This window comes from Marmota flaviventris, chromosome 10 (genome assembly GCF_047511675.1).
Source record: "Marmota flaviventris isolate mMarFla1 chromosome 10, mMarFla1.hap1, whole genome shotgun sequence".
In the NCBI taxonomy this organism is placed as follows: Eukaryota; Metazoa; Chordata; class Mammalia; order Rodentia; family Sciuridae; genus Marmota; species Marmota flaviventris.
In genome coordinates, this window is record NC_092507.1 from 77,326,708 (window position 1) to 77,350,371 (window position 23,664).

Genomic DNA, 23,664 nt, shown 5'->3' on the forward strand with positions numbered 1-23,664 from the left:
TTATAATTCTTCCATTTTAGAATGATACTTACTCATTTTAAAACAAAATGTACATTCAATTTAGGAGCTCTTCAGTGAGAACAAACATCTGACATTTTCATTATCAAAAAGTACTAGTATCTGCAGGGCGCACCTGTAATCCCAGCAGCTCTAGAGGCTGAGACAATGATGGCTGCCAAGCAACTCAGTGAGACCCTGTCTCTAAGTAAAATACAAAACAGGGCTGGGGATGTGGCTCAGTGGCTGAGTGCCCTTGAGTTCAATCCCTGGTACCAAAAAAAAGTACTACTGTCCAATGGGAATTACAATTTAAGAATTTTTTTTCCCTATGAAAACAGTATTCCTAAATATTCCTAAGTTTTAAAACAAATATCTATTTGAAAACAAATGTAAACAATAATAATCAGATTAACTTTTTTTAAAAAAAATTTGTAGTTGTAGATAGACGGCATGTCTCTATTTTGTTTCATTTTTATGTGGTGCTAAGGATAGAACCCAGTGCCTCCCTCACACATGCTAGGCAAGTACTCTGCCACTGAGCTACAGCCTCAGCCTCTAGATTAACTTTTACTACCTCCTGTTTTCCCACTAGTTCCTTTATCAATTAAGACTCTTAAACCATGGCTAAAAGAATAACTCAAAATATGGCATTACAATTATAAGCTCTTCTTACCATTCATCTAAAACACTTTTTACTTAAAAATACCAGCAATTACAGCATAATTTTCTTTGGTTTTACTTAATCCTCAAACCAAACTTAACAGGAAGAAAGTCCAGTAAAGGTATTTTTTTTGTTTTTCTGGTACTAGGGACTGAATCCAGGGGTGCTCAACCACTGAATCACATATCTCCCCAGTCCTTTCTTATTTTGAGACAAAGAGTCTTACTAAATTGCTTAGGCCCTCCCTAAATTGCTGAGGCTGCCCTTGATCTTGCAATCCTTCTGCCTCAGTCTCACAAGCCATTGGAATTACAGACACAGGACAGCACACCCAGCCTCAAATCAGTGAGTTTTTTAAGGCAAAATCAAATTGTGAAATATGATATATCAAGAACTATGTAATGTTTTGAACAGCCAACAATAAAAAATTAAAAAAAAAAAAAAAAAAAAGCAGGTGTATCTCAATAATGTAATAATGTAAATTTTCTGAGTAAATACTTTGAAAAGGAGAAGATAACATTGTTTCATTTTTACTTCTGCAATACAAATTTGAGGAGTCACAATATTTTAAAACTACCTCTTAATAATACACCCTCCCTCAACCACCAAGACCTCTAACTGGCATTCTTCATGTCAATCTGTTTTCCAATCTTGTTTTACCTAGCTGCTAATCTTTTTCATATTTCTTCATGTTATTCTGGCCAATGAACTTCAGTAGACCCCGTATTTTTAATTCCTAACCCTCCAGCTCATGCCATCATCTTATCAAGTTTATTTTTTATTTAAAACAGATTCCATTTAGGCTGGGTGACATGGTACATGCCTATAATCCAACAGACTCAGGAGACTAAGACAGGAGGATAGCAAGTTCAAATCCAGCCTCAGCAATGTAGCATCACCAGCCTCAAAAGAAAAAGGGACAGGGTGTATGTAGCTCAGTGGTAGTATTTCCCCTGGGTTCAATCTGGTACCTAAAAACAAAACACCCTGATTTAACCAAGGACAATGCCTGTATTAGACAATTCCCCTCCTCCCTCCCTCCCTCTCTCTAAAAAAAAAAAAAAATTTTTTTAAAAAGTTAAACATCTCCCCAAATAAAATTCAAATGTAATATTCATTTTTATCAAAACGTGAAAATACAGAATAATTCTAGAAATAATTTTTTCTACTCACAGAAGTCTTAAAGCTGTAATTAGAAACACTTCTAATTGGTTTATGTTTGTCATTTTTCTAAATCTAGCCCTCAAAAGCTACACATAAAGTCTTAATATTTGGGAGATAAAGAAGTATTTTTTCAATGTCTATCTAACCAATTTTGTTTTAATCTTTTATACTTCACAAAACCTACATTAAGAAAGTTAACATGTGGTTTTATCATTTCTTCAAGATAACTATTAAAATTCTGAGAGCAAAAATATATTAATAAAAATTCCAAGATAAAACTTCTTTTTAAAATTTTTCACTCATAATCTCAAAAAGCATTCATAATCCAAGTATTAATGAGGTAATCTTTTTCACGGCAGTTTGCACACAATTTACAAAATATCCAATCCTCCAAAGCAGGTATACTAGAATTTGAAGACACATATTTTCATTGTTGTGTACTTTTTACCATTGCATTGTAAGTAATTCACTTTTCAGAAAACTTCTTTCTCCCAAAAGCACCAATTTAACAATAATGTTTTAATTATTAATTACATTTTTTAAAAAAACTAATTCAAGCACTGAAGTAGAAATCATGGTCAACAATTCCATTTCAATTCTCAATTATAAAGCCTTCAAGGACCTTTGCCATTCAAACTTTTGTGCAATGATCTGTTTGGTAACATTCTAGTTATGCATAAACAAAATGTCCAATCTTTCTGGTTGAGAGGTAGATGCTTACTATATAAAGAAGTGCACCAATTTATTCCTATCTCTATAATCACATAAGAAATACTCAAGTACCTTATTAAGCAACCTTAAATGCCTGAAAGCTAACTTACATAATGCCTCGCAACTACTATTTAAGAGGCTCCAAAAGGCATCTGTACATGGAGGCAATCCAAGATCTCCTCCATCTACTACTTGGCTATATGCCTAGAGAATACTGTAATGAAAATAAGCCAAATAACTATATTATCTGTGGAGGCAATGCAAATCTCTGCATTCTAAACAAATTTTCAGGGCACAAAACTAACCTCTAAAGGGTAACTAGTAATGAAAACTCAGAAGCATCTTTCTGATCGTAACATAAACCACACTGAAAAAAAAAAAATCAGAAGGATCACAATACCAACTATCACCTGATTTACCTCCAGATTCACACAATGCCAAATAGGAACAAAAAAGAGAGATTCAGATATTTTTTTTAATACCTTTATTTTGTTTATTTATTTTCTGCGGTGTTGAGGCTCAAACCCAGGGCTCCACACATGCTAGGCAAGTGCTCTACCGCTGAGCCACAACCTCAGCCCCTCATCAATTCTTACTGCCCTTAGACAGGAGAAAAAAATTGAACATAAATCAAGTCTGGAAACACGAAAAACTACTCTATGGTGAAAGAGGCCAACACAATGGTTAGTTACTTCTACAGTGGGGTTACAAAGGGGCACAAGGCACTTTTCCTTGCAGAAAGTATTTTATATTTTGATCTAGGAAGAAGTTCCCTGTATATTTTTTACATGTAAAATTTCACTAAGTTGTACTCATAAAATCTGTATACATCAATGTATGTAACTTACAAATAAAACATTTATAAACAAGTCACCAATAATGGCCAAATCTAAAAACCCTTCTTCAATTCTGGTTTAATCAATCTCCATCATATCATAGAACACAATATTCCCTAAATGAAACTCTTTTACCTATGAAGATCCACAAAACTTTATTATTATTTTTTCAACATTTTTCTTATTCCATATATTAATCTAAAACATTAATCCAATATTCATAAAGTACTCAGGGATTAGGCACAGTCCAATATATTCCCTCCAACCACATACACACAGACCCCTCCCCGCCACCACCACATACACAAACACCAAATTTCCTAAATTGGATTCAAGCCATTCTGTTACCAGGTTTAATTCCCATCAATTCTTTACAGAAAGATTCTTCTCAAGCATTCCCATTTCTCAGTCATCCTTTAAGGTTCAGTTCAATTTCTACTTTATCCTTTTTCTCCATACTTCTAACAAGACTTGCTATACAATACTTACTGTCAAATACAGTAACCATTATGTGGCTCTTAAACCTGAAGTCTAGCTAGTCTGAATTGAGGTATGCTTTAAATAATAAATTTTAAAGACTTATATAAAAAAGAACAAAAAATATTTCAATTATGTTTGTATGTTGAAATGACATATTCTGGATGCACTAGGTTAAATAAAATGTTAATAAAATTCACCCATTTCCTTTTTTTAATGTGGCTATAGAAAATTTAAGTTGTGTTTGTGGCTCAACTTATATTCTTTTGGGCAATAATAATCTATTAAAATCTATTTATAAATGCCCCATAAATTATTTTTTCTTCTTTCCTCTTTTTCTTTTTTAATTAACAAAACTATACATATTATATATTTGGCATATAACACATTTCAAAATAGCTACACAATGCAGGATAGCTGAATTGACCTAATTAAGAAATGCACTACTTCAAGTACTTTTTGTAGTCAGAACATTTAAAATATACTACTCTAAGCAATTTTCAAGTATACAATCGCAATTATAATCATGATGTCCCACATATTATCTTTTAATATATGTCAGCCTCCCAATTAAAGTATAAGAATTCAATTTTAAGCTAATCTTTTCAAAATAAATTAAATATTTTTGTATCAGGAATTACTGATAAGAACTAAATATCTCTGTAGACTTTAAATGAGCACTTAAATTCTATTTAAATTTAATATTATTTTAATGATATTGGGGAAGGGGAGTTTACTGCGGAATGAACCTAAAGTCTCATGTATGCCAAGCAAAAGCTTTACCACTGAGTTACATCCCCAGATCAATTCAAGTCCTTTTAAAAGATATATGTATTAGGACTATCTCAAAGTCTGAGGTAATCCCCAGTCCTTTTATTTTATTTAACTTTGGAACAAGCTCTCACTAAGTTGCCCAGGCTAACTTCAAACTTGTGATCCTCCTACTTAAGCCTCCTAAATAGCCGGGATTGAACACATATGCCACCATACCTGGCCATTTTAATGATTTTTAACAATAAAAGGCATTTCAAAACATAAAAATGTAAGAAATATTGTTTTCAGATAACAATAAATTGAATGTCATCTGAATTTTTACTTATAACAAATTTTAAGTTAATGTTCCACCAGAAAAGACAGACATATAATTAAACCTGTAGCAATTCTAATCCACTGAGAATTAGTTGATTAAGCTTGATTTTATTCAGCTTAATAACTCAGTAACAAAAAAGGCAGCTTCCATTTTAGCCATTATCATTGTACCAATGTCCAGCAGCTAGGACAAAGAGCCTTTATATGGTATTATGAATAAACAATGTGGGCAATAAGACATCACTTGAAATATGGGTAGGCATAAAAATGCTTTCATAAGGTTAAATTTTAAAACCAGGAGATAAAAATCACAAATTGTACCTTAGCAAGGTAAAAGGATAGACATAGGAAGACAAGAAGGCAAGAAAAGAAAGGCTCTGAATCTAGAATCAAGATACAGTCAAGTTCAAACTTGGCTACTATTTACTGCCTGCATGACCTGAGTCTGAAATTTGTTTCCTCGTCAGTAAAACAGGAATATATATACCACAGCATTATTAAATGTAGCATATAGATGTTTAATTACATAGCCAATATTTAATTAACATCAATGTTACTTCCTTTTCCTTTAATACTGAAAACTAAGTAACAGTGCCAAGTTTAAGGGTGACTTCCCTTGCTTCATTTTCCAAACTGCAGAAAATACTTTTTAAGCATAAATGAAACTTCTAGTATTTCATACTCACACCCCTCCTTATGTGAACTTAAAATTATTTTTACTATCTTTTACAACTGTTAAAAATTCTAATTTGTTTACATTTGTGATTTTTCTAAATCTAGCCCCCCCAAAATAACAAATTTCAGACTCAGATCATACAGGCAGTAAATAGCAGCCAAGTTTGAACCTGACTGTATCTTGATTCTAGATTCAAGGCCTTTCTTTTCTTGCCTTCTCATCTTCCTATATGTCTATCCTTTTACCATGTTATTGTACAATTTGTAATTTTTGTCTCCTGGTTTTAAAACTTAATCTTATAAAAGCATTTTTATGCCTACCCATGTCTGATCTAATGTCTTTGTGATGGGGAGATGGACAGTAGAAAAAAAAATTAAAGGGGGAAAAAAGATAACTAATACTATGCCAGTACAGACATACAAAAAAGAAAACAAACAAAAAGTGTAGAGAAGAAAACAGCAAAAGTTAATGCTGTGTTTGAAGAAATTCCCCTGAGACAATCCAATGAAAAAAATTACATTCTCCTACTCAATCTAGCTACAATGACAGCCACTCCTCACTTGTATCTAGGGTTTATATGTGTGTTACATACAGATACACATAGACAAGTCACTCTCTTTACTAATGGGAACTCCCACACTCATGCACAAAAATTTAAAGGTAAATGAAGAAACTTAGGATGTTGTAACAAAGACAAACACCTGGTTAAGAAATAACTTCCACTAAAATGTACTCATTCCCCAGTACATCTTCTCATCAGCTTGCAATCAAAAAAAAAAATGGAATGCACTGCTGAAATATTTAACCTGGTTACAGGATTTGTTCTAGAATCAGAGAAGGCACACTTTGATGCCTATCTCTCACTATCTTTATAATAACCCCATCTTTAGAGACACGGCCTAAAAATGGAATATTAGCAAAAGCATACAATTTCAAATAGGTACAGATGGAAATTTAAGCTATTTTTTTAAAAGAATAAACAATATTAATAACTATTATTATTATTTTAACAGCTAATACTTACTCAGCATTCATTATGTACCAGAAAGCTAAGGACTTTTCATGAATTCTGAAATTAGAACCCTAAACCTCTACAAAAATAGTATTATGGTTAAATCCACTTGCCCAGTGCTCACACTGCTAAATTTGAACACTGCCAATTTTACTTCAAGACTCCCACCTTATCCCTTACTGTCTCTTTATACATGCATAAAGACAAAGGCCGAGTGTGATTCTATATGAATATGTATATATGTGTGTGTATAAAATATTCAATATGTTGGTAGTAAGCAAAGACAATTTCAACTCAAGGCTTTTATCTATCTTCACAAACTATTCAACAATAAATTGGGAATCACCCTTTCTCCTTAACAAATGGTACTCTGAAAATACATGTTACACTTAATATCTTCCTCAAGAAACTAATACGTGTGCATGTATACAATAAGCTTCTAAGTAAAATAAACTCCATGAAGAAAGGACTAAAATATTAATTTTTAAAAATTAAATATTGATAGGATATGTGTAAGCAGGCTTTATAAATTGTGCTTTAATCCTAACACTTTATTAGGTGTTTTTTTACTTTCACATGTCTGCTTGGCTCTTAACACTTATGCTTCTACAACTTATACACTTCACAGGGTTGGGGTATAGCTAAGTGATAGAATGAGTGCCTGGCATGCCCAAGGTCTTCAGTTCATTCCCCAGCATCAGTTTTTACGGCACTGTATTTTCAACTTATACAAATACACATACTGAAAAACTTACTACGATAAATCTGTAACACTCTAACCAACTTCATTTTCAAACTTCATGGAACAAATCATTTATTTATACTTTCATTACAAAATCACAGATCCAAGAATTCTAAATGATATGGGAAGGCTACAACCGAAGAGGTAGACAAAGATTAGTATAAGAGTGAAAAGGAAATTTCTTAAAAAAAAGCTAACCTTAATCCAGTCTCACTTTCCCCCACCCAAAAGTTTGCTCTGCTACTACTTCTACCCATCAGGCTCCTTGACCTTTGCTTTTCTCCTCTTGGAAGTTTATCTCACAATTGTCAAAGTGTTTATTCTAAACTTAAAAATACAGAAACATACTAACTCCATAACTACATGAGCTTTCAGTAAGTTCATAAAGGAAGTAACTCCACAGTTTAACTATGAGAATAAAAAATCTGAGAAAAAATTTAATAGTGGTATAATTGACGCCTGAGAGATGAGAAAATTACTTTTTCATCTTTCTGAAGATGAATTGAATTTTGTGTTCCATTATCCTCTAAGTCTCATATAGTATTTAAAATAAGGAAAAGGACAAATAGATGAGCCAACCAGCAGGGTGAGCTAGAACTAGTATCATTTTTTTAAAACTCAATGGTATAGTTTACACTATTAAAAGCAGCTATCTCCCACTAATAAATCTGAATCAAAAACACCACCTTTTGAGCTACTTCAAAGCTACAACTCATGATTTTGTTCAATATTAAGACTCTCCTTGTACAAAACACATTCTCTATACCAGAGCCATTAAATTTAAAAATGCTGAGTTCATTTGAATATTTACCTAAATTATTATAGTACCCACCATTCATCCCCATGTTTTATTTCACGAGGTTATCATTTCAAAGACACTTGAAAACAGTTTTTTTTTAAAGGCCTGCATAACGGGTTTTCTACAAATTAGGGTTGGATAATTCAACATGCTAGTTTTTGTTTGCTGCAAGCTACAACTTCCTTATTGACAGAAAAGCAGTTCTGAGATGCTACTGAAAGAATGCTGAGAGAAATGCATTCCCACAAGACTAAGATCCACTCTTTTTCTCCCAGTCACATGTGCAGAAAAGAAAATAACCCTAAACAACTAATAGTGTGTTTAGGATGACAGAAGTACCTGAACTTTCTCTAAATCACATCATCTTGACACTTTCCTTGAGTCTTTTCCCTTTTTGCTGCCCATTACATTCTCAATTCAACCAAAACTCTACCTCCCAAGAAACTCCAACACAAACTAAACCTGGAAAGCATTTAAAGTTTACAGTTACAGACCCACTTTATAATTACAAATAATCTAAAAGTATAACCCTAATTATCACAAGACTAATATGCAATTTATTTATTTATTTATTTTGAGGCAGAGCCTCCCTAAATTGCTCAGGCTGTCCCTGAACTTGCATTCCTCCAGTCTCAGCCTCTTGGGCCACTGGCCCAAGACTACCTTGCAATTAAATCCATTCACATAGTGTTGAAAATTATGAAATACCTTATTAACTTTCTTATGAAAAAAAATAATTTAAAAGTTCATAAATGAACTGTAAAAGAGTCAAAACAATTTAACTGTGTTTGTCAAATCTGGCATCCAAAAAGTTAAAGATCACTGTGGGATTCACCACAAATGATTTTACGACTTGCTGAATTTCCTCACAGACCTGACAGAGAGATACACTACTCAGCAGCAACAGGAGCAGCAGTACTCTTAAAAGTTGTTTTAAAAAGAGTGTGAGTGGCATGTTCACTTATCATATCAAAAGCACTGTTGTTTTTAGCATCTCTCATTTCTTAGGTAATAATGGAAGTTATCTCAAACTTTCCAAGAAACTTGTTGAATTTTTAAATTTCTGGGTCAAGTATGCTTTCAGAAAATCTCAATATTCATAACCAACACTGCTCTGAAATTTCTGTATTTTGTATCTGGATTTCACTGAAAGTCACTTTATAAACAAAGTCACCTAACATATAACATTAAATTTAACTTACTGTCACAGAAGTTCTCGTTAATGTGATAGCATTTAATTAACAAGTACTCTCAATAATTCTCCCTTGTTGAGTCTTTTAACCATTATTTGCAGATATTCACCTTCTCATCCAAGCAATGTGACAAATGAAAACAGCAATGCAACAGAAGTTGAAAGATTGATTTTTCATTATGCAACTAATTTAATTATCCTCAGATATTGTAAGAAAGGGGGTATGCATACTGGTTCTTTGAGATTCCCTCACTGTAAAACTATATAATCTAGGAATACATTTTCTAATGTTAATAATATATCTTCTATTCATTAATACAGTTAAGATCACACTCTACTAGAAAAACTATGAAAGAGAAAATAGATATCTCAAAAAAAAAGAAAATTAAAGTTTTAAGGAATGTTGAAAAGTTTAAATTTCATCTTGAATACAAATTTAAATTAGTGACCTAAATGCGTTTATCTATACCTTCAAGTGATTACTTTGTTAATGGCAAAGACAAAATCTGTACTTCAGTATTGAAATCTGTACTTCACTATTAGTTTATTCAAATATATGATTTGTTATTATAACTTATTATAATAAATTAGAAATTCTAAAACTTATACAGCCATGATTTTAACAGCAATATATACCGCTGCATTAATACTAGTTGGCAGTCACGTTTCACCTATATCTAAGTTAAATTATAAAAATAATTTCTTCTTACCAAACCTACCAAATACGATATTGCAGATGTCAAGTTCCCTTGATACTTACACATGGCACTGAAGGCAAAGAGCCGATTTCCTTTCTTTGAGGAACTTTAGATGTCTATTTTTTTGAAATGCTTTCCTTCTTGTGGGACCAAATAATGTAACTAACGTAAGCTACTGCAGAGATGTAATATATGATTAAGGCAAATCTATATCATCACCCAGATGCACCAAGCTTGGCATTAATCAGGAAAGGCCAAAATAGAAGACAGTGTTTGGGTATCTCTGTAAAAAGTATTAACTTGTATACAAAACGGGACCCTCATTTCAGGACCCAAGTTATGTGTATCCCCTCGTTGAGTTTACTGATCCCACAAAATCTGAAGTCTAAACATAAAAGTTTTATAACTACTATACTTAAGTCAATATTACTTAAAACAGTTCAAGAAAACTTTTCCACTAATGTTGCTAAACCATGGATGGATCCCAACACGAGAGTCGTCTGTGGAAGTCTGGTAACAAGAAACCTTTAGCTCCACCACCTAAGTTTCCAATCACTGAGAAGGGTCTGGGGCAACTCATCTTCAGGTTCACGGGAGAAGTGGAGCACACCTGCTTTCCTCTGGCAGAGATTAAGCTCCCAGGGACACAAAGGCCAGGGAATCAGACCTGGAGAGGCAAAAAGCTTTAGCTGGACACCCACCGAGCCCCTGGCAACCCAAACACTTCGAGCGATTTACCTCTTGCTGTTACTTCCCAGGCACCTAGCGGCACAAGATGTTGCAGAACGGGAGGAGGGGAGAGCTATGCGGTCCAGTCCCAAGCCAGGGGAGGGGTGTGTACAATTAACGCCAGAGCCGGCGCCTCTGGCCGGGACGAAGCAGCCTCGCGGAGAGCGGCTGATGACTGCTCTCGGACCGCCCCGTTACTCAGTGCATTGCAATGGCGACTGCCAGGCTCCTCAAGCCGCCTGATCTCAGCCCCTTCCCCCTACTGCTCACTGGCTGCTCGGCTTCATGTGACTAAACAAAACCCCCAAGTCTAGTGCCCAGCTCAGCCCCTTTGTGTCCGCTACCGGATTCTCCAACGCTGCAGGGGAAAGGCCCCCCCCGCCCCCTCCGAGTCCCGCCCAGCGGCGGCGGCCGCCGCTCACCTCAGGCTCCGCGGCCCCCCGCGGCCGCTGCGGCCGCCGCCTCCCAGAACCCGGGGCCCGGGCTCCTTGTGTAGCACCAACTCCGCCTCCTCGGCCGCCGCCGCCATCTTAGCCTGTGCGGCAAAATGCGTCCTTTTGGATGGTTGGGACCCAGCCTAGGGCGTAGCTCCCCGGGCCCGAGCGCCGGAGGCCGGGTCCCCCAACTTCTTCCGCCACCCTCAGTCCCGCCGCCGCCACAGCCCTGAGGCCCGAAACCCACTCGGGTCCTAGCTAATCCGACCAAATAACCCCTGAAACTCACAGTTTGGTGCCGTGTGCGTCAAACCGGGGCGACGTTGGGAGCGCGCGGCGTCCCCGCGTCACACGCCGCTCAGTACGCTACTCGGCTCCAACGGCCCCCCTCCGCTCCCCGCTTTTCGCCTCCGGCCCCGGTTCCCACGGCGCAGGCGCGCGGCTTTCCCGCCTCTGCCCGCCGCGGGCCGCGGGGGTGGCCAGCGAGGAGCTCCTGGGCAGCTTCGGCTGGTGGAGTGTCTGGGCCAATTAGACAAATGGGGGCAGCAGAAACAGTGCACCACTGTTCTCGGGTGCCAGAAACCAAACAAGGTCACCTCCCCCAGCGCTGACCTAATCACTCCCAAGGAGGTTCCCGCCCCAAAGTAGGCACGCTCCAAATATGGTGGTGCCCAAACTCTGCAAGACCCAAACACTAGGCATGCCTAGGCCCTTTAAGGTGGAACAGGCCCATGTTTGGTTTCCACAACCACTAATGAGCCAGAATCCCCTTTATTTTACTGTTGTTGAGGAAAACAACTAAAGAACGCACTATTTGGCAGTCATAACTGTGGAGTAATGGCAGAGGAAGGTTTTAAGATCTTCAGGGGTCCGATTGATTGATGCATGATGGCTGTGCAAAGCATCAAGTGTGCCATGTCAATCACCAGGACAGCCTACCCTAAAAGATGTCCTGGGTTTGGTTCAGCTTGCCTCTTTGAGGGTGCTTTCTACATTACTGTGTCATGGTTCTCCAAACTGAAGTTACATAAAAAGCATCTAGGTGCTAGTTAACCCTCTGGAAGAATCAGTAGATCCCCAGAGGGTTCTATAAATCTTCCTTTATAGCAAACATTAGCCTCAGATTCTGAAACGCTGATGGGGAATTTTGGTTTTGACATGAGCAAGCAAGGAGTTGCAAACTTTTAAGATGAAGCAAAAGTGCCTGAGAAATCTGCTTGTCCTGCCTTAAATTCTTTGACTTCTCTGAACCTGTTTCCTCACCAAATAAATAAATAAATAAATTTTTTAAAAATTTAGTTCAGCAGTTATGACAAACTATGCTCTTCTAAACCCTCAAGATGTTATTGGCATTCAGAGAAATATTGCATTTACTTAACAAGAATGAAAAACTCTTTCCTATGGATTGAAAATTAAGCAAACAGATTTCAAACAAAGATGTTGACAACATTAATTTCTTCATTAGTTAAAAATAATAGCTCACACTGTACCAGGCATTTTTCTTACTTGTTCAATTTTATTACAACCTAATAAGGCAAAAAGAGGTTAGGTAATTTTCTTAAAGACTCCCAGCTCTCTGGGCTTTTCCAAAATGCAAGTTTTCCTTCTTCATTTACACTAAGGTGCAAACAATAAAATATAAATCTGTGTATAATTTTAGCCAATTGATTAGGGGATACCCTTTGGATAATTTCATTTGCAGAATCCATTAAAACTGGACATTCTTAGTTTACTATTGGACTTACAACAAATAAAAATGTTACACACTATGAAAATTTTCACATTATAACACTACCAAAGTCGTAGTGATATACCAAAATATTTAAAAACATTAAAAGGAAATTGTATTTGAGAATGAAAATAAAATGTGAAAAACTGCTAGACCCTGGGAGAAAATTTGCAATGACATCTACTTACTGTGACTAAAATGATGCTCTGATGAATATACCCGGTGAATAATCTTTTTTAAAAAGAAAAGGAGAAGCAAGACCTGGCTATTATTAATATATTAAAATCTGACAATATTAGCAAAGTTTGTGAATCCATTAATTATTTCAATGAATGAAATTTCCCAATAAAATATATAAAGTAAGCTATGATCTCAGAAAAATCAAGTCAGTTCTTAAAAAAAAGATTAAATGCTTCTTAATTCCAGGCCAAAAAAAAAGAAATAAACATTAATATATTATCCTAATAATTAAGTCAAATTAAGTTTTGAGTTTTGCCTAACACCATTCTAGTTCTGGAGTCACCTCTGAATACCAAAATCAGAAGGCAAGTCACTTTTGTGGAGTTGCAGTTACTTCAGTATGTTTGCTAATTGAGGTGGGATAGGGAGGATGTTCAGAGTGGGAAAAAAAATGAAGTAAACAGAAATTAAGTTTTATATTTGTTTTTGTTCTGCACTGACCCCAGCAAAGAACCTTACTTGTGGCAGTTATACACTAAATAGTTCTATTCAATTCACCCAACATTCACTGATTACTTACATAGAGTTATGTAAGGCACATGCTATACACCAATAGAAAAAAAGAAAAGACAGTTCTGGCAGATGTTCAATTAATATTGCTGGATAAATGAGGAGTTTTTATTGTTCAAAGAAATAACCATTTAAAAAGATACAATCAAAGGGAATGGCAAAAATGAGAAAATAAGTAATAAGGACTTTAAAATCATAGTTGAAACAAACTCACAAAACATGAATCAAAATAAATTTCATATACACATATTTATTAAAACTTTTATATAATATTTAGGAACATATTTACCATTCTGCTAATTAATATATTAGTAGATGAAAACAGAGTATAGGAGATTGTTCATCAAACAACATGTAGAGGAAGAAAATAGTGGGACATGGAAACTTAACATTAAAATATTTAAGGAATGAGTAGAGAAATTCAAGAAAATAAACAAACAGACAAATGGATAACACACAGATTCAGGAAAGAGAGGAGCATCACAGAAGCCAAGTAAGTAGAACAGCTTTCTACTATAACAAAGAACCCCAACTCTCAATAGTTTAACATAGTTTCATTGCCTAGTCTTGTCATACACAACTGCAGTAAGTTGGAAGAGGAGGAAGTAGTTATTCCATCATATGTTGCCATAACACTTATCATTTTTCACTAGTTAACACTCTAGTCATGTGGCCCCACTTAACTTCAGAGGAAGGCTAGAAAATACAGTTTGCTATGTACCCTGGAGAAAAAGGAAATTGGACTGGTAGGCACAAAACAGAGTTTCTGTACACCTCAAGTAAATGTAGCCACGAAGTCATTAGAGATAAGGGTATCTACTGGGCATACAAGATCACTGGTGACCTGCATAAAGTACAAGGTCAATGAAGTGGCTTATCCCAATATAGAAGGTTCAATAGTAAAGCAAAAGGAAAGAAGGGGAAATAGCCACTAAATCTGATCAACTATGGAAAGTCAGCAAGATTAGGCAACTGGACTTATAAGAGTGAGAAATTAATGCCAAAACTACTGCCCAGGAATTCTTGGCAACTAACCAGCCAGCCTTCTAGTAAAAACCCACCCTCACTAAACCTTCATCAAACTTCCACACACATCAAGCTTGAGAAATGCCTTTGTTGTTTATTTTTTCCAGTGAAAGATTCCAGATGTTCTATAATATTTGGCTGAGATTCATCAAAGGAAAAAAGGCATCTGTAATTTTGGATATGTACTTTATTAAACAAAAAGAATGTAAAATGGCAAGCCAATGTATTTAACAATATGCATTGATTTTCTTTGTAATAGAAAATTGGGGGCTGGGAATGTAGCTCAGTGGTAAAGTGCTTGCCTAGTATGTACAAGGCCCTGGGTTCAATCCCCAGTGGTGCAAAACACAAACCAAAGAAAACTGAGAAACCTAATTGCACAAATGTGTTCCTTAACTATATGGCAATAATTAGAAGTTGGACTTAGAGATCTTTGGTTTAACGATAAGTGAAATTAAATCTCTTCAAAAAGAACATGAAATCTCTATCAAGTACTATTTAAGTTTTTAAAATATGTTGAAAGAAAAAAAAGTATGTTGAAAGAAGAAAAAGAATGGTAGTTGCAACCTTTAACATATAAATTTAGGAAACATTTAACTATAAAAAAATATAGGTGTAAAAATATAACAAGTTAATATGATGTTTATTTTTTATATCCATTTCTCTTTATATTTCTGGACATCAACATTTTTCTTACAATATTAAATTCTGTCCCAATTACTAATTACTTCACTTTTAATAAAGAATGTCTGAAATGTAGTCTCTACTCAGATGATGAATTTAATCCTTTTCCACAGAATCTGGAAAATATACAGCTATCCTCTGTTCTAATATTCAGTGCTTATAACATTGCAGACATTATGTTGGGCCTTTCGAGGATGTGAAGGTAAACAGAATGCTTAGCTTTCAAATGTCTTATGATGGTATAGGTCAAAAGTCTCATGCTCAAACTGCCATTTAAATTTTAAGTTGACAAAGAGGTCAGCTTGTTACTCAACTCATGTCTCACCTGGTACTATAGCTTGGAATGACAATGTGCCCCAAAGGCTCATGTGTTAAAGGTTTAGTCCCTAGCATGGTGTTATTAGGAGATGGTAGAAACTTGAAGAGGTGGGGACCAAAGGAAAGTCTTTCTGATCATTAGGGTTGTTACACCCTTGAAGGAGAATACTAGGATCCTAACCCCTGACCTGCCTCTCCCTTGTTTTTCTGGTCATGAGAGGAGCAGTTGCTCTACCACATGCTCCCTGCCTGATGTGCTGCCCAAAAGCAACAGGGATTACAGGCCTGTACCACCATCTCCAATTCAGGTATTTCCAATAATGAAAAGCTAACCCACCTGGTGATGGTGATGCCACAGAGTCATTTTCCTACAGGATTTGGTTTTTAGCTTTCCAGGTTAAAAATAAGTTTAACCATGGTGGTGCATGACTGTAATCCCAGCAACTGGGGAGGCTGAGGCAGGAGGAGTGCAAGTTCAAAGTTAGTCTCAGCAATTTAGCAAGCCCCTAAGCCCTGTCTCAAAAAAAAAAAAAAAAAAAAAAAAGGTTGGGAATGTGATTCAGTGGTTGAGTGTCTCTGGGTTTAATCTCTGGTATCAAAATATAAAAATAAATTTAAAAATAAGTTTTAACTACAGTTGATCAAGCTCAGGTAAACGAAATAATGAAATATATAAAAGGCTAATGGATACATCACATGTTGATATAGTATTGATTCACAGTAAAAATTTTGACTGCCAAACATAATGTAATACTCAGGCAGACTCATTGAAACATTCCCTCCCTGTAGAGAAGAGTGCCAAGAACACCAAATTACTTGCTTGATGAGCATAGAATTAGATGAATATGATTTTTATAGATGGTGTTATGAAACTTTGATAGCAAACTCTGGTCTGCTATTGAGGATGTACCTATAAAAGGAACTTGAACCATTGGTCTGCTGTCACCAGAAAAATAACCTTGATTTTCCTCAAAGATACATAGCCATATATAAACAAAAATATTAATATTTTATAACCCATGTTTCATCGATTCTGTAACACATTTTTGCGGGGGAAGCAGTGCCAGGGGTTGAACCCAGGACCTCATATGTGCTAGGCTAGTGCTCTACACTAGGCAACATTTCTAGCCTTATAATATTTTTTTAAATGTGATAAAATCTGTGAAATCAAATTGTTTATAAATCATAGTTTGTAATTGGCATTTTTAATGTTGGCATAGTTTTCAGTCAGTGATATCTTATAACCAATAGAGTACAATAATTGCCTGACATTTTAAGAAACTCACCCAACTCTATTTTGGTAAATTGACTTTCATAAGCTTACTAGTTGCCCCATTTAATTGTTGCTTGGACCATCTAAGACCACCTAAGTTCAAAAGCTATGTGATGCTCTGATCAGTTGAGCTAAGTTCCTGAGGAATACAGGATGTTGAAGGATAATTCATCCACATGTGTTTATACAGTAACCCAGATTTCACTGGGTTGTTTTGTTTTCTTTGATGTCGAATAGTTTATTAGTGGATTTTATATGGCTATAATGTCATTTTGTTCTTTTTCTTATATGCATTTTTTTATTTATATATGACAGCAGAATGCATTACAATTCTTGTTACACATATAGAGCACAATTTTTCATATCTCTGGTTGTATATGTTATCTTGTTCTTTATCCTATGAAATGAATAATTCTTGCATTTGTCAAATTAATAAATTGAAATTCATATTAATGAAGAAACTTTCCCCAAATTCTATTTATAATGCTGATTCAAACTGGGGGCTCTTACAGTAAATGCTATCATTTCTCTAAAGGCATTTTATTTTTCCAGTCTTTCCTGTGAAAATCCATGTATATCATAAAGACAAAGAAATAAGAAGACACTGGCAACTTAGGGTGAAATAGCTTTTCCCCAAGATCAAGTCTAGAGGAATTGGATATGATTCAGATAACTTTTGATGGAGCCAAAGATGATTGGACTAGGAAATGCTCACAAACTGGTTGGATGACTTCAGCATAGGACTTCGAGGCACCAAAGGTGAACAGGGGCACAGGGAATCTGGGCATTGATTGTCTTAGAGGAGAAGGGACATAAACAAGGCAGGTGGTGTGAGAAAGCAGAGACAAATTACTCCTCTATACAATCTGCCTAGGATTAGGTCATTGTCCAACAATCCAAAAAGATAATGGAGATAGCTCTATCTTCAGGAAGGAGGGGTATCAGGACCAAACTCCTGCTTTGTACATTTTAAATATATTTCTCACTTCCTCCCAGGCACCTATAATATTGTCTGTCTATAGCAGCCTAGACTGAATCGTTTTACCAACCGACTCCTTCAATCTTGGGTATGATTGATAGAATATGATATGGTAGTCTATATGTTTTCTCAAATAGTGTGCTGTGAAGGACCTGGAACTTAGGAGAAAAGTCACTTGATTATCCACTTATGTGAGCACGTGAGGAAACTGCAGGGAATTATTCTCTGTACTCTTGGTATGCTCTTTCTTTCTTTAAATTTATTTTCAACTAATATATAAAAACATTAAAATTGTACATATTAATGGAGTATTGTGATGTTTCAATACCTGTATGCATTGTGTAATGTTCAAATCAGGTTAAACGTATCTATCTACTCAAAACATTTATTATTTCTTCGTAATGAAAACATTCAAAATTCTCCTGACTTTTTGAAATATACAGTATATTATTGTTGTTTGTATTCACCTCCACTGTGCAATATCATATCAGAAATCATTCCTCTAACTATAATATAGTACCCATTGGTTGACCATTCCACCATCTGTTCACCAACCTACTCTCCCAAGACTCTAGTAACCACCATTCTACTTTCAACTTCTATGAGAACTTTTTTATATTTCATGCATGAGTGAAGTCAACTGTGGCACTTATCTTTCTGTGCCTGACTTATTTCACCTAACATAATGAACTTTAGTTCTATCTATGTTGCTACAAATGACAGGGATTCCTTTCTTTTCTATGACTGAATAATATTCGACTATGCATATATACCATATTTTCTCTATACTTTCATCATTTTTTTGTGTGTGTGGTGCTGGGGATTGAACCCAGGGACTTGTGCAAGCAAGGTAGGCACTCTACCAACTGAGCTATCCCCAGCCCCTATACTTTCATCATTTGATGAACAATTAGATTATTTCTGTTTCTTAGCCATAGTGAACAGTTCTGAAGTAAACTTAGAGTACAGATGTATCTTCCACACATTAATTTCATTTGCTTTGGATATATATGCAATAATGGGAATGATGGATCATATGGTAGTTTTATTTTTAATTTTTTTGAGATACCTTAATTTTGTTTTCCATAATGATTTACTAACTTATGTTCCCACCAATAATGTGCAAGGGTTCTCTTTTCTTTACATACTCACCAGCCTTTTTTATCTCTAGTCTGATAAAAGCCACTCTTACTGGGGTAAGGTGATATCTCATTGTGATTTTCATTTTCTGGATGATTAGTGATGTTGAGCATTTTTTATATAGTTGTTGGCCACTTGTATGTCTTCAGAAATGTCTATTTAGGTCTGTTGCTTAATCAGGTTATTTTGTTGTTGAGTTTTTGGACTTCCTTATATATTCTGGATATTAATAGTTTGCAAATATTATTTTCTCTTATTCTCTAAGTTGTTTCTTCACTTCAATAATTGTTTTCTTTGCTATGCAAAAGCTTTTTGGTTTGACGTGATCCCATTTGTCTATTTTTGCTTTTTTAAAAATTATTTGTTTGTTCTAATCAGATATACATGACAGCAGAATGCTCTTTGATTCATTGTACACAAATGGAGCTCAACTTTTCACTTCTCTGGTTGTACACAAAGTAGGGTCACACCATTTGTGCAATCAAAAATGTAGTAGGGTTCTGTTTTTTGCTTATGATTTCTGTGGTTTTGGAAATTTGTCCCCAAAGTCCTTGTCCATTCCAATGTCCTGAAGCATTTCCTGTATGAGTGTGTGTGTGTGTGTGTGTGTGTGTTTTAACATTAGTTTGATAGCTTCAGAATTAACATTGAAGTCTTTAATCTATTCTCAGTTTGTTTTGATAACTGATACGAGGGATCTAGTTTTATTCTTCTGCAGATCAATATCCCACTTTCCTTGCAACATTTATTAAACAGGCTATCCTTTCCCCAATATATGTTTTTAGAACATTTTTAAAAAGTCAGTTGGCTGTCAATATATGAGTTAATATCCAGAGTACCTTTTCTGTTCCACTGGTTTCTATGTCTACTTTTATGTCGATGCTATGTTGTTTTGATTGCTGCAATTTTGTAGTATTTTTTAAATTCAGATAGTGTAATACCCCTTTCTTTGTTTTTTTTTACTCAAATTGTCTTTTGCTATTCAAGGTTTTTGTGGTTCCATAAAAATTTTAGTTTTTTTTTTTTTTTAAATAGTTCTATGAAGAATGTTAATGTATTTTGTTAGGGATTGCATGGGAATTTGTAGATTGTTGTGGGTAGTATAAATATTTAATTATATCAGTTTTTCCAGTCCGTGAACAGGGAATGTCTTCCTACTTTTTGTGTCCTCTTCAATTTATTTCATCAGTGCTTTATAATTTTCTATTTTAGAGTTCTTTCACCTTTTTGGTCAAATTTATTACTATAGCTTGTTGTTGTTGTTAGTTAATGTAAATGGAATTGCATTTCTTGATTTCTATTTTAGACTATTCATTATTGGCATACAGTAACACTATTGGATTTTGTATGTAATTTTGTATCCTCAAATTTTTATGAATTTATTTATTAGTTTTAAAGTTTTTGGTGGAGTCTTTGAGGTTTTCCTTCACTGGGTTTTGTCACCACTTTTTATTTCAGGACCCTTAAAAACTCCTACAAACTCTCTGAAGAGATGTGCATGTGTATAAGCAACAGGTTCTATCAGCTATTTAATTTAACCATTTAAAATTAATTACTCCCCTTATTTGGTAATTTTAAAAAAAATATTTATTTTTTAGTTTTAGGTGGACACAGTATCTTTATTTTACATTTATGTGGTGCTGAGGATCAAACCCAGTGCCTCATGCATGCTAGGCAAGCACTCTACTACTGAGCCACAATCCCAGCCCCACTTATTTGGTAATTTATATGCAATAATTACTAGTGAGCTTTCTACTGGAAATGACTGCTTCACAACTGACACCACTACTTATTGTCAGGTATCTTCATGATCATGGTTGACAATCTGGAATTTGCATGGTTATAAGCCAGCACTGGAGTCCCTAGTCTAAACTTTTAGCTTTAAGGGCTATTTTGTAAATATAAACACCAAAGTGTCAGGGCCTATACTAGTAACTACAGAAACTTCAATGAAAAATTCATAAGGTTAACTGATACAGTTGTGGAATTTGTGCACTTTCCAAAAACGCACAAACAGGTGAATACAGACTAAAAATCCATCCTGTTCTCCAATCACAAAGTCATGTCCCTTAGTACAGAGCTTTCTCCATCTGCAGGAAAAGGTGCCATTTTTCCCTCAAAGGTGCTTTTTTTTTTAATGGAGCAAAACTTGTACCCATGTGTCTACATCTGCCTAATTTCTTTTTTTTTTTTTTTTTTAATTTTAATATTTATTTATTTATTTTAGTTTTCGGTGGACACAACATCTTTGTTGGTATGTGGTGCTTGAGGATCGAACCCAGGCCGCACGCATGCCAGGCGAGCGCGCTACCGCTTGAGCCACATCCCCAGCCCTACATCTGCCTAATTTCAATACTTCTGCACAGAGGGTGACCTTTTTCAACCCTTCTGCCTAGAGCTGTCTTTCTCTAATTTCTCTTCCCTACTTCATGTTGAGGAAATTAATAGACTATTGAACCCTAAATACCCACTTTCTGTCTTCAAGAACTTACAGACTAAGGGAGGGAGATAAACAAGACATTGTGATACATATGACATATGATTAGTGTAGAATAGAAGTAAGTACCCACCAGGACCAACTCCTCCACTTAGGCTAACTCCTACTCATTCTCCAAGGTTCAGTTAAATATCCTTTTCTAGGGTTTTCCTCACCCCCACCCCCACCTCACACTCCCAGCCACGCTAAGCTTCCCCTTTTGTTATACTCACCTGTAGTGTATAGTGACCCCCTCCCTATCTGAACAAGTGGTCTTTAAAATTTCCATTTCTCAAATTAAAAGTTTGTAGATTATGAGGCTAATTGAATGAGCCCATATAGTTTGTTAGCGAGAGTATTCTAGGTATCTGTCTGTGTGATTTAAAATCCTTGCTAGTCTCAATTAGAGTTTGGAACAGCCTGCTGATACTCGATTTCTCAAGTTAAAATAATCTGGGAATATTTCTAGGTCTTATGGCTGAGAATTTTAAGATCATAGCACTGTCTCCAAGAACCTCCAGGTTTCCTGACACCCATTTCTTCGGCCTAATCTAGGAATATTGGGTGGCTACTGGGAATGCAAAGATCGCCTTTTGCTATTTTCCCTTACCCTCACTTCAGGATGAGAACTTCAGACATAACATTTGAGCAAAAATCTAGATGGATGGCCAGATGTATTATAGTTGTTTTTGCATTATCAGGGAAAAAGCATTTCACTACATGTTATTTTCTACATGATTATACATGTGAATTTTACCATAATTACTTGCTTAATGTCCATCTCCTCCTTTAAACTGTACATGATGACAAAGGCCATGCTGGCCTTGTTCATGAGTTGTTCCTTACTCATAATACAGTTCTTAGCTCATATTAGTTGCTTAAAAAACATTTGTTAAACTGAATTGATGTATATCAAAACTGAGATCTAAAAGACTTGTAAAAGCTAGGTGTGAAAATTAGTGAGGGAAAAGATATTCTTTACAGAAGGAGAAAGAAATGTAAGAAGTGGAATAGTGTGGGCATGTTCAGGGAATCTGCATAGCTTGAGTACAGCATATAAGTGGAAGAAGCATGGGGAATGGTAAGAAATGAAACTGGAAAGAGAAAGAGATACCAAACCTCAAAGGACAAGGAACTTGGACTTTACCCTAAGGACAATGGGAAACCATTTAAAAGGAAATTATATGATCAGATTTGGATTTTGGAAAGATATAAATTTATTGAGCTAGGTAAAAACTAGAGGCAAAGAGGAGAGTGAGGTATTTTTAGCTTACCACAAACTAGAAGAAACTGCCATGTTCTCAGCCACATGAAGAGGAAGTCCTCAGCAACCCTGCTTTGTACTCTGCAAGCCACTGCCCTCAGCACTCAGCTGCCGCTGACTCAACAGTGGCTGGGTGTATAATACATAGGCTGGCAAGTGGTCTATGACATAACTGACATTGAATATTGAATCAAGACAGTGTGTTATTGTCATTAAAATAGACAAACAGATCAATGAAAGAGAATAGAGTGTCCAGAAATAGATTCACAAATACGGGATCTATTAATTTTCAGTGAAGGCAAAAGGCAATTCAGTGGAGAAAGGATAGTCTTTTCAACAAATGATACTGGAAATATTTTTGCAAAATAACAATTTGCAAAACAAGATCAGTATTTGATCCATGGGGGCTGGGGCTGTAGCTCAGTGGTAGAGCACTTGCTTTGCACGTGTGAGGCTCTGGGTTCAATCCTCAGCACCACATAAAAATAAACAAATAAAATAAAGGTATGCTGTCCATCTACAACCACAAAAAAATAAATAAATTTAAATTTGATCCATGTATAGACCTTACTTACATTTGATTCATGAACAAACATTTACTCAAAATGATTCACAGTTCTAATCTTTGAAAACCTAAAATGAAAAACCTTTAGGAAAAAATCTTTGTGAGATCAGATGAAGCAAAGATTTTAAAATATGGCAACAACAAAAGAACAACTCATGAATGAAAAAATTGATAAAATGATCTTCATCAAAATTAGAAACTTTTCCTTCTTAAGAAAGACTGTGCTAAAGGAATGAAAAG

General features: G+C 35.4%; 1 protein-coding gene across 10 annotated transcripts in view; it reads right to left on the reverse strand.

Annotated features, from left to right (window-relative positions):
• The window catches only part of Znf644 (zinc finger protein 644), a 93,067-nt gene extending 81,393 nt beyond the window's left edge, over positions 1 to 11,674 (reverse strand). For 2 of the 10 annotated variants that reach the window (XM_071618038.1, XM_027935195.2), the window contains exon 1: positions 11,209 to 11,503. The gene's annotated coding sequence lies outside the window, so the exon portion shown is untranslated. The other 8 variants (XM_071618037.1, XM_071618032.1, XM_071618034.1 and 5 more) reach the window with 7 other exon arrangements.
• Positions 11,675 to 23,664: the final 11,990 nt, after the last annotated feature.